The sequence below is a fragment of the Cibotium barometz genome, chromosome 21, assembly GCF_041138505.1.
Source record: "Cibotium barometz isolate CiBa-2024 chromosome 21, ASM4113850v1, whole genome shotgun sequence".
Classification (NCBI taxonomy): domain Eukaryota; kingdom Viridiplantae; phylum Streptophyta; class Polypodiopsida; order Cyatheales; family Cibotiaceae; genus Cibotium; species Cibotium barometz.
Window position 1 is genome coordinate 19,582,201 of NC_141066.1, and position 10,351 is coordinate 19,592,551.

Sequence of the window (10,351 nt, forward strand, 5' to 3'; positions counted from 1 at the left end):
ACTGGTGTATGCAAGGGAGTGGGGATCAATGTGAGCATCGAGCATGGACTATGGAGCATGCATACTATATGCAAGCATACAACATGCTCTATTTATGTATGCATAAAGCATAGAGCATAGAGCATAGAGCACAGAGTATGCAAGCTCGAAAAGTGTGGGCATGCGTAGTCTTGGCTCTGCATGTCAAGCCTACGCCAAAGCATGCATAGAGTATGTAAGCTCTAAGCATGCTTAAAGAGCATTATTTATGCATGCATAGAACATGCCCTATCTCTCTAATCCTAAAACCCAACACACTCCAAGGGTGCAAACAAAAAAAGCTTAAATAGGAAAAGATCTTACCTCAAGTTGTTAAGAGGTGTTGGGCTCAAAAACAAAGAGACCTATGATACAAAATAAGAAAATGAGGTAAGCATAAAAGCATAAGGCTTAAGCAGTATGTATAAAAAGCATTTCTCTATGTATACTCTAGGTGTATTTAGAGCATGGAGCATTCTTTCTTTATGTGTGTATACTATGCATACTCTATGAATGCATGCATAGAGAATAGAGCATAGAGCATAGAGCATGCTTTATACATGCATAGAGTATGCATGCTTTGAGCTTTACACATATTCATGGCAAAGCCTATGGATAGGCATGGCTATTTACAAGCTTGGCTATGCATAGTCAAGCCTAGGCCAAAGCATGCAAGGTCTATGCATATGCAGCATGCTCTATCTCTCTCTAATCCTAAACCCTAGCACCCAAGGGTGAAAATAAGAATAACTTAAATTGAAAAAGATCTTACCTCAAGCTATTAAGAATGCAAAACAGAGAGATCTACAAGAGAAAACAAGAAAACAAGGTAAGCATAAAAGCGTTAGGCTTAAACATTATGGATAAAAACCATTACTCTAATGATACTCTAGGTGTGCATAGATCATGGAGGATGTTATCTTTACGCATGCATACAATATGCATGTAAGATAGTGGCTACAAAAATATGTATGTAGTTCATTTTACATGGAAAAGCCTATCCATAGGCATGGCCATGCGTAGGCCCAAGCATGCATAGAGTATGCAAACTCTATGCATGCATAAAGAGTATGCTTTATGCCTGAAGAGAGATTTATGTAAGTATGCTCTCTCTCTCTCTCTCTCTCTCTCTCTCTCTCTCTCTCTCTCTAATCCTAAACACCAGCACCCTCGGGGGGTCCACTATATGTAAACTCTCTATATCACATGCGTTCAAGGCCTAATTTAAAAACCGCTTATATGAAAAGTTTTCATGAATAAAACACACCCTTTTTCTATTCAATCTATAAATATCCCCATTAAACGGTACCCTTTTGCATGTAAAAAATGTGTATAAAAGGGATTTTAAAACCCCTTAAGTTGAATGCACGTGCTACACTTACATATTTATGATTGACCCCCCACCCCCCCTCCCCCCCACCGAGCGAGCACCTAAGGGTGCAAAGAAGAAAAGCATAAATAGAAAAAGAGCTTACCTCAAGTGGTTCACAAGATTTGGGCTTAAAGTAAAGGCATCAGTATAGAGAACTTTCTCTCCAAAACATACACACAAATGGAACAAACCAATAAGGAAAAAATAGTAGATAAGAGAAAAATTAGGGCAAAGGAAACATGGGCAAGTCAATCCCTAGGTGCATCATTACCTTGACTTGAGAGAAAGGCAAGAGGATATGAGCCTCCAAATTAAAAACAAGCACACACACACATTAGAAAATCCTTGACAAAGGTAACATAAGAAGCCCTCGATGCAACATTACCTTGACTTAACAAAGAAAGGCAATGAGCCTTAAAAAACACACACACATTAATTCCATGTGTACTTTGTAAGTATCAACGCTTATCTTGTATGTTTTATTTGATGTTTCATTTGATGTTATGTCTACTTTGTAAGTATCAATGCTTATCTTGTATGTTTCATTTGATGTTATGTCTACTTTGTAAGTATCAATGCTTATCTTGTTGTTTTGGTACTTTTAGAATCAAGTGGTTGGTCGGCCGACAATGGGAGAAGAGGACATTACTCGCCGCCGCCATAACATGACTTTCTTTTGGAGAAGCTTGAGCGAGAAGGTGCAAACCTCCCTAAATCTTATGATTTGCATACTTGCTTTGCCATGTCATGTTAGATCGTTTAGTTTTGTATACCAAAAAAAAGCACCTGGGAGAAGTGATTGCGATGCCCAAATCCACGCACGGAGTGATGTGGACATAGAGCAACTTCCGTAGCATAGTAACATCCTCTTCCTTGATTAATTTTTTGTATATATGGCCGAAAGCCCAACAATTCGAGAGATATAATACATATTTGGCTAACTTGCATTCTTCTCAGTTTGTGTTTTTTTCAAGTTTTTGTTTGTATCAAAAAATCATGACTCTATATATTTTTCTTTTTAAAGAGCTGGGGTAGGTTGGGATTCCCCAGTCTACCCCACCTTTTTTTTCCACGCAGTGGTGCTCAACAAACAAAATTTATGTACTAAATAACAATATTTCACTAGTGAACAATGAAATATCGTTGCTAAGCACATTGGATTTTAACTACTACATTCACTGCTGAGCAATGATCCCATTGTAGAAAAAATAAAAGCTTTTTAGCAGAAAAATGGGTCCGATATACCCGTACCCTTCTAGTTATAAAAGCGCAGCTATTTTTGCTACTACACCCTCATTTTGTTGTAGTGTATTTAGCACTAGATCTTGCAACCCTCAGTGGAGAGAACCCGTCACTTATCTATAATTGCTTCTTGTGACCTAAATCAAACATTGGGTGAAATATTGAAGCACCTTACACATCAAGAAAGATAGAGGGTCACTTGCCAGCATTTGGTGGGATGAACCAACCTCCCCTCTTGAGTTTCTAGAGACACCTAAATTGAATATTATTTTCTTTGGGTAAAATCTAAAGTTGGATTCCAGCAAATTTAAAAAACGGTCACTAGAGCTTATAGGAGCACATTTATATCTCAAGATTAGACTCCAATGAAACTTGAAAAAGGGCCACTAGATCTTACAACTAATCGTTGGGAGGAACCAATCGTTTCTCAAGATACTCTTCTTGTTTTCAGAGAAGACCCAAATAAAACAATGTTTGATTTCAGTGAAAGCTAGAAGCTTCTTTTATCAATTAAGAGAGATGGCCAAAAGACCTTGAAACCATTAGGTGGGATGAACCACCCACCCCTAAGGAGCTCATTCTTGTCTGAGGAGAGGATGAAAATCAAATATTGTTCAATTTGGGTGAAATCCAAAATCACCTTCCATTATGCAAGGTAGAGTGCTAGTAGATCTTGTAACAACTTAATGAAAAGAACCTACCACTTCTCATGATCCGCTTCTTGAGAGGGGAGATAAAGAAGACATTGTTCAATTTAGGTAAAAGGTTCAAGAACATTCCATACAAGACAGAGGGCTAGTAGTGCTTGCTACCATTTGCTGGGATAAACTAGCCACCCCTTAGGATATTCTTCTTGTTTTAAGAGAAGAACAATGCTTGGTCTAGGTGAGATCCAAAAGTACCTTCATCAAGCTGGGACACCTGACACTATATAGAGCTTCCCATCAAGTGGAATGTACATTTACAAAGGCCATTATTCTATTGCCATTATAACAAGAGGAAGGCCTAGAAATATTGTGGATTTACTTTAAGAAGTTGAGTGGGAGAAAGGACATGGAGATCATGTTGATGAGGAAGTATTGCATTTGTTACACAACACTACCAATGTTAAGGGGAGTCACCCATAAGAATTCAATGAAGTCTATGCAAATTCAACATCTCAATATAATGGGGATTGAACATGAAAATGCTAATGCTTATGAAAATGTCAATGTACATGTGAATGTGAATCATCAGATGAACAATGAGACACAAATGATGATCATGAGAATGCTGAGGCTTTCAATAATGGACACTATGATAGACAACTTTAATAGGAAACAATCCATCATCCTTGAAGGCTTTAAAAGTGAAATGGCTACATTGAGAAGTAAAATCAAGAGTAAATGTGTGCAAATTTGAAGCAAATAAAAGGTGTGTTCATCCAAGAATATTCTTTTTGTGTGACATTCACATGAAAGGAAGGGGTTATGTTGTGAAAATGGACAATGGTAAAGATGAGACACATCAACCAGCTTCAAGAAATCCTTGTCAAGGAGGAGGAGGATAGACTCATGAGCTATTTATTTTAGCTCTATTATTATTTTTCTTTTTTCTTAAATAATTATTTGTTATTTTGGTTTCAAATTTATTTTGTTTGTACATACAAAATGCTATAGAGATTGATGATTTCAGTTCTAAAAAAGGAGGCACCAAAGATTTATTTGGGAGAGATTCTTCTATGGAACACTACATTCGACTTCTTCCACCTTTTGTCATTTTTGTGATCCATGCTAGATGAAACCAGTGAGTGCTACACAAGATCTTGTAAAGTGCAAGGCTTTGTCATGTGTCTTGTGGCAAAATAAACTCATAAGAAAGAATGCAGATATAGTTATCCATTATGCAAGGAGAATATAATCTCTGTATTTGGTGCCTCCCAAAATGGAAATGTTTTGGTTAAGATAGCTATGAGACTAGTCCATGTTTTTATCTCTAAAATGGTCCGAGGAAACTTAGGCAAAGCTAGTTTACTAGCTGATGATAATCCAAAGAATATCATGAAGTATTTTGATGTTAAAGGTAATAATACAATGTAATTAAATTGGAAGTAATTTCCTACACTTCACGTAACTTGATCATATTATTAAAATTTCCTTTGTAGATTTGTGTAATTTTTATCATCGAAGTAAACTTCTCATATGATATTTTTGTATTGAAAGTAGGTTAAATGAAGCTCTTGAGAGGGTAAGTAGTTAAATATAAGTTTGTATCACACTTTTTGTTTACCATTTAACATTGTTTTTATAAAGAAAACAAAATTGAATTTTTTTAAAATTTTCTAGCTAAAAAAAAAATTCCAACATTTGTTCTTGATTTACACTTGTTTCTTCAAAGCATGAGTGCTCTATTCACCCTTTAAAGTACCTCGCATGTTTTGATATTTCTTTCACACGTCTAACCTAGCACTATATTACAAATAACTATATTACACACACAAAGTCTATATACCTCATATGGAGAATCACATATAAAAAATGAGAATTTTAAACACCCCTCCAACCAAAATGGAGTGACGAGTTTCCCACAAATGTGTTTCTTCAAGTATGATTATTACTTTAGTTTCAACTTTTTCTATGTGAAGTTTTATGCATTAGCATGAGTAGTTCTACGTTACATGGTGTACACTTCATAAGAAATGGAAGTATAAAAAAGAGCTCATAATTCAAAAAAGAGGAAACATCTTGTTGACATATTTATCAAAGTCAATGTGGGAGAAGATAAATAAGTTTGAATATGGCCTATAGACCGCATTGGACCATCACATATGAAAACACATGTTTAAACACCCCTCCAACCAACATGGAAATTTTAACACCCCTCCAATTGCCATAATGGCCTTGGTCACTCCTTGTTAGTTAGAGGGGTGTTTAAACTTCTTTTTTTTGGGGTCATATGTGATGCTCTTGATGAGGTCCATAGGCCTTGGTCACTAAGTCGAATGCTAAATCCTAAAAAACTAAGGCCAATGCAAATTATAACGACTAAGTTTGATCTGGAATCATAAATTCATGTCTATGATTATACTCATACTATACCAAGGTCTAACCAAAACTTAACTAAAATTTTTTATTCCACTTTTAATGAGACATTGGGGAAGTTGATTTTGTGACAGTGGAAAGAACCTGATAATATTCAATTTGGTCTCTAATTGTACAATCTCAAAGGAAGGTGAACCCTCTATTAGAAAGTGCAGGTTTCAACCAAGTTAAGTCTCTAATAGTGCAAAGAACCTCTCTCTCTTTCTCTCTTTGTCATTATGTTTGACTTAGCACTATATTACACATCACTATATTACACACATAAGACCTATAGATCTCTTGTGGATAAACACATGTTAAATACAAATAAAAATAAAGTTTAAACACCCCACCAACCAACATAAAGGACCAAGGCCATTTTCACTACCTATTAGTGCTGTCAAAATGGCCCTAGTCACTTTGTGGTGGTTGAAGGGCTATTTATTTTTTCTTTTAATTTTTATTTGACATATGCTACTAAATAAGAGGTCTATAGGCCTTATGTGTGTGTTCTAGGGGAAGCATTGGAAGAGTTGGAAAAGAAGTATTGTGGGATTCTTCCCCAACACTCCATTGTCTATCGGATATTGATTCCATAGTTGCCCATTAAGAACATTGATGTGTTTGTTAGGTTTAAATTAGAAATGGCAACACATGAAATTCAAAATAGGAAGAATGGGAATAACCTTTTCTATATGCTTTTCATGTGATTCTCCCCATTGAGCCTACAAGTCTACATCACTCTCTCTCTCTCTCTCTACAAGTGTAGATGAATATCTAGACTTATATAGTTATATAATGCTTCTAAAGAATATGGCACATAGGGAGGATAGACTATATGAATATCTACTAGCTCACATCGTAAAAAAAGAATTAAATATTTGTAACTCAATCATAGGCAAAGACTAGTTCGGGATTTTTTTTAAAAAGATGATTTTTGTTATGCTTGAGGCATGTACAAGGTCTATAAAGTCACCCAAGTCAAACCATATAAAATAGAGTGCAAATACATGCCCAAAAATAGGCAATCTCCAAGCTATTTGATTGGCTCTAGTCATGCCCTGCGTGTTGGTGCAACTAGAGAAAATCTTGCACTATGGTCACCAAGATTGAGAGTGTCAAACCCATCAGCTCTACTACAGGCTATCACTAACACTTCTTGACCAGAGTTAGCCTTTCTTGGGAAATGGGGGAGGTAGTGGATGCCTCTCTTGGCCTACTGGTTTCTTTTGTTTCTTCTGCGGTGTAGGCTTCCCCTAATACTTGAATTAACCAGGATTCTTTCTCTCTGTAGAGGTGTTTCTTTCTCTCTGTAGAGGCGTTTCTTCCTCTAATACTTGGGAAATGGGGGAGGTAGTGGATGCCTCTCTTGGCCTACTGGTTTCTTTTGTTTCTTCTGCGGTGTAGGCTTCCTCTAATACTTGAATTAACAAGGTTTCTTTCTCTCTCTCTGTAGAGGCGTTTCTTCCCTATGTGCTTTGTTCCTTTCTTGGGGACCTTCTTATGTTCTATATTGGAGGTCCCTATACTCATTGGACTTTCACTACTTGCTATTAAGAATGCTCTTTTTCCATAGAAGAAGTTTTTTGTTTTTTCTTTGGTTTTGTTTGTAGTTGCTTTTGTGGTTGCTCTCTCACTTTTGTGGTTGCTTTTGTGGTTGCTCTCTCACTTTTTTTGTATCTTGGGGACTTGCCTTCTTGGGGGGGATTATAGAATCCTCCTCTTGCTTTGTGTATCTTCGTCATTGTTTTAGGGGATTCAAGTTTGTAGGTATAGACCTTTGAAGGAGAAGGAAATGGCCACTGCCCTCTTTTGTGGTGATTATTGATTTTTTTTTCCATTAGCTTGGTTGGTGGAGGAGACTCTAAGTTATGTATGTTAAATACATCACCATGTGCTTCAATGTATGGTTAGGCTTAATCTTATGCTGCAATAACTTGTGCGAAATGAGCTCATTGAAGAGTCCAGGGCTAACCTGGTGGAAGGTCTAGTGGTCACTTATGTATTATCATGAATAGATAGAAATTGTCTAGCTTTTTCACCTCCCATGGATATTTATGATGCCTCATTACCTAGTTCATCTGACTTTTAGAAAGATAATATAATTAAAATGAGAATTAATATATGTCTCTTCTTGTGCAAACAAAAGGAAAGAGAAATTGTTTTGTAGTTTTAAATAATATAGGTTATACTTAACCATGTAAGCTTGTACTCTCCTCACAAATCCACAAAATTGTTGTTAGATATATTATACTCAAATGTGCTATTCTTATTCTCTTTTATTTGTTGTAGTGGCATACTTCCATCTATATATTTATACTTGCCTTTAAAAGTGAGAAATAGGTAAGTTCTCTTGTTACTTTGCCTTGCATGCATTGGATGGCCTTAGTAGATAAAAACTTGCAAAATCGTCAAGACTTGAGTAGCTTTAAAAATATCTTGGAGATGGCATGAAATCCTTTCCTACTTCCTCGAACTGTGTTATAAGCCTTCACACCGTGTCATTTGGCTTAACCAAATCATAAAAATTTTGCGAGACTTCTTTTGTAACTATCTCATTTGGCTTAAGCAAATCACAAAAATATTACAAACACTTTTTAAGATAAGAGGATAAGAATTTATATTTTCAGAAAGGAAATATCTCAAATTAAGGCTTGATTTTTAGTACTTTTTTGTTGACATGAATTTCTCTAATTTTTCATGGCCATAAAAAAACTTATAGGCATGAAAAACTAGTAATTCTCTTTTATCTAAATTTTGAGGATGCAAATCCTAATTTTACATGCTCAAAAGGTGCAATTTGAACTTGTTGTCCATAACTAAGGCAATCAAATCTTCAGTAAGACTCATGTGTTTGTAAGTCTTCCTTTTTTTTTGTCCAACACCTTTCCCTTACTACATATTCAAACTATAAGCTCTAAACCCTAAACCCTATTTTCAGATGCCTCTTTATGCATATAAATCCATGCATATTAGGAGCATACATAGGGCATGAATATAAGGAGATTCATTTTAACATTTCTTTTTTTTTTCAAAAAAGATACCTGAGCTCTTAGTTACCAAGAAAAAACAACCATGCTAGCTAAGTACACACTCACCTCCATGGAGGGAGCGATGAGAAAAAAAGGTGTGGAGGGGATACTCTTGTCCCATAGTAGGTGGAGGAGTTTAAAGTATTTATATTCATGCATAGGTGGATGGTAAGCAACTCGCAACACTATGGTACTACCTTGGGGGGTCACTCAAAAATATGTAATATAGCATGTGTGTTCAACAAAAGGGGAATTTTCTCTTCTGGAGTTACATAAAAATTACATACATAAGGGGATTTGTAATTGAAATAGCGAAAAAAATGCTACAGAAGGGGGTACTTTTATTGTAAAAAGTGTTATACAAGGGTTGTTTTCAAAATTAAAAAATCCATAAGTAGGGGTTTTTTTAAATAACCCTTGAACACACATGCTACATAGGGGGTTAAAAAAATTTACCCCCTAGGGTACTCTAGTCTAGGATAAATTATTTATTCTACATACACTATGCGTACCAGTTTTAACATGATGTTACATGTAAAGGAGCATTAGCAATATTTGTGAGTATATTACCTTAAACTGTATCTTATCTTTTGAGAAAAAATGGTTACCTCATTCATTTGTTTTTATTCCTATAGCTTGAAGCAGTGGACCACCCCTCTATGGAGGATGAATATGATTTCACATTACAAAAGGGATTGGAATCCCTCTTTGAAAGGGTGCAAGAAAAAGGATGGATTATTATTTCTGGAGGCCCTACTTGCCAAGCATGGAAAAATGGATTAAATTTAAATCCTAAGTTGATAAGATAAAAGGTTATATAGAGGACAATTAAGCCATAAACTCTTTGAAAGAAGAGGGTCTCATGCATACTCTTGTAGGATGCAACTTATGAAAATGTAGCAAGAAGAAATTTACATAGCCTATGTAAGAGGGAAGTATGATTATGCACTAATGAAAATGTACACTATGAAAGAGTGATTAAATATGACTAATAACATATGTAAGAGGGAAGTATGATTGTGCACTAATGAAAATGTATAATATGAAGGAGCGATTAAATCTGACTAATAAAAATGTATACGATGAACAAAACAATTTCACAACCTATGTAAGATAGTAAAGAAAAGTAGTTTCTATGTAAGATAGTAAAGAAAAGTACTTGCTATGTAATTGACTAAATTGACCAAAAAAGAATTACTTGGATAGTAAAATGAATAGCTGCATCATTACATTGTATAACTAAACATGCAAATGGAGAAACATAGACAATGTGATTTGCTAACAATCGATTGGAATATAGTCTAAATGGTTTAAAATTTACATTGAGGGTAACAAGAAACATCAACAAATTGATACATTAGCAAGAAAAAAATTGTTAATGAATGATGTAAGGTACCAATATGAAATGTTTGAAGACAAACCTGAAAAAAGGTACAAATAATATTTAAAGAGAAACCTGAAGAAAGGTACCAATATATAATGTTCTAAAACAAACATAAAGAAAGTTACTAGGTGATTTTTTTAAGGGGGAGAGATCCTTCTATTAGTCTGGAAAGGAAGCCCAAGGGGCCATCCAAATGGATTGGATGGACCCGCACTTTGAGGGGTAAAGGCCTCTCTCAACTTGC